We start from the raw sequence: 1,878 nt of genomic DNA, 5'->3' as shown, positions 1-1,878 counted from the left end.
AAAAAAAAAAAAGAAAAATCAACCTATGCCTTTAATGAACTGCCTCTGGTACTCAAAGTGCTCCTTAAAGAGCCAATTGATGGAGGAAAGCTTCTAATACTCGATGATCTAATCTTCCTTCACTGCTGTTAGCAGCAGCAAACTGACTCAACAGTATAAATAGAGAGGCATGTTGCGTGGGACAAAGAGGAGCAGGAAGGAGGGAGGGAACGAAGGAGGGCTCATGGTGATGTGAGGGTGTGATTCCACAATGAGGCAAAAATAAGATAAGGTCAGCAAAGACCTGACAAAAATAGTAACAATAAAGCTGAAAAAAACGAACAACACAACCGATTTGGTTTTAAGAAGCTGTTATTACTCAGGCTTTCTACTCTCACAATAGCTGTGTTGGTAAACTGTGTTGTTAGGCAAGACAGTTTTGGAGAAGTGGAAGAGTTTAGTGAATACTTCCCCAAAAGGTCTCCACACTTTGATGGTATGTTTTACTACATGCACATTTCAGGTAGACAGTCTCATGCATTACAGGTTAATAATTCCCAACAACAAAAATGAGTATTTACTCCACAAAACACACAACCAAAATCCAGTTTTTGACCTTAAAGCTCTGACAGTCCTCATTTGAATATTTACTGAATTGCATCCCTACACATTGTCCATTTTTGGTTATGTTTGTCACAACCCGCTCCACTCATTCCAACCTTTGTTCTCTTCTCTGCAGTATTGGTTTGGCAACGCCGGCACACACTCCTCCTCTTTTCCGATCTTAGTCACAGGCCTCACTTACGAGGCAGGAGTTGAAGCTTTGCACCAGATGACATGTTTGGTCACTTCCTTGAGTTTTGCCTGTGTGCCGTTATCTTTTTCTGCAGGCTTGGAACATAACTGCAAATGGAGCCAGTGAGGGTTTTCTAAAGTTACACTGGGGCCTAAAGAAATAACAGAAATTAAGAAATAATTGATTTTTATTATGAGTTTATTTTTATTGGTTTCAACACTTTAGAATTCATTTGAGCCCAAATATGACCATTGATTCTGCTTTTATTCAGGCAGAATCCTGCTTAAGTAGAAAATGTGAAGAATATAGATAGAGGGATTTAAAAAAAAATCAAAGATGAAACTTGAAAGTATTCAAAAAATTAACTATACAGCAATAAAGAATTCTATTTTCATGGACAGTGTAAATGTAATAATTCAGTATTAACCTTGTAAATACCACTACATCAAATAACTGACAGACATTTCAAATTTGGGGGAATTAAGATGTTTTTAAACCCTCTGTTGAAATCCACAAAAAGTTTTCGATGTAGGTTTTTTTTTTTACTTAATTATGATTCCTTTGCATGATTTGGTAAGTTTTTGCTCACAACAATGTTAGCTAAAGATACCAAAATACTGACAGGAAAAAAGCATCTAATTTACCCACTCTCTGAAATTTGATCCCCATATTTTAACATGACTATATTATAAAGAATCAATTATTAACACATTATGCATTATTTCAATACAGCAAATAGTTATTTTAAAAAATGAATAAAAATAGATGAGTTATTCTCACCACAAAGTTGAGAAAATTAGCTAAACTTTTTCCCTTCAAAAGTGTTTTTGAGTTTTCATGGAGGCAGCCATTTTGAAATGAACAGGAAAAGCCCTTCTACTGCCCCTAGTGGAATGAAGATGAACTATAGGGTAGAAAACATGAACCAAGTGCTAAACAATGGGTTTCTTTGGTAAGTTTTTGCTCACAACAATGTTAGCTTAAGATGCAAAAATAATAACGTGAGGGTTCAGTAAAAAAAGCACCTGATTTACCCACTGTCTGAAATTTGATCCACACATTTAACATAACTGTGTTATAAAGAATTAATTAGGCCTTTTAAT

The 1,878-nt window shown here is 35.3% G+C and overlaps 1 long non-coding RNA gene across 1 annotated transcript in view; it reads right to left on the bottom strand.

Moving 5' to 3' along the window:
- The window catches only part of LOC112154987, a 3,878-nt gene extending 2,262 nt beyond the window's left edge, over nt 1–1,616 (bottom strand). The window contains exons 1-2 of the long non-coding RNA XR_002920739.2: nt 1,556–1,616; nt 699–926 (exon numbers count right to left, since the gene is read on the bottom strand). This is a non-coding gene — a long non-coding RNA (uncharacterized LOC112154987). The remainder of the gene's footprint in view (nt 1–698; nt 927–1,555) is intronic.
- Nucleotides 1,617–1,878: the final 262 nt, after the last annotated feature.

Source organism: Oryzias melastigma, linkage group LG21 (assembly GCF_002922805.2).
Source record: "Oryzias melastigma strain HK-1 linkage group LG21, ASM292280v2, whole genome shotgun sequence".
NCBI lineage: Eukaryota > Metazoa > Chordata > Actinopteri > Beloniformes > Adrianichthyidae > Oryzias > Oryzias melastigma.
The sequence above is the reverse complement of the archived record's forward strand: the minus strand, read 5'-3'. Positions and strand labels throughout refer to the sequence as shown.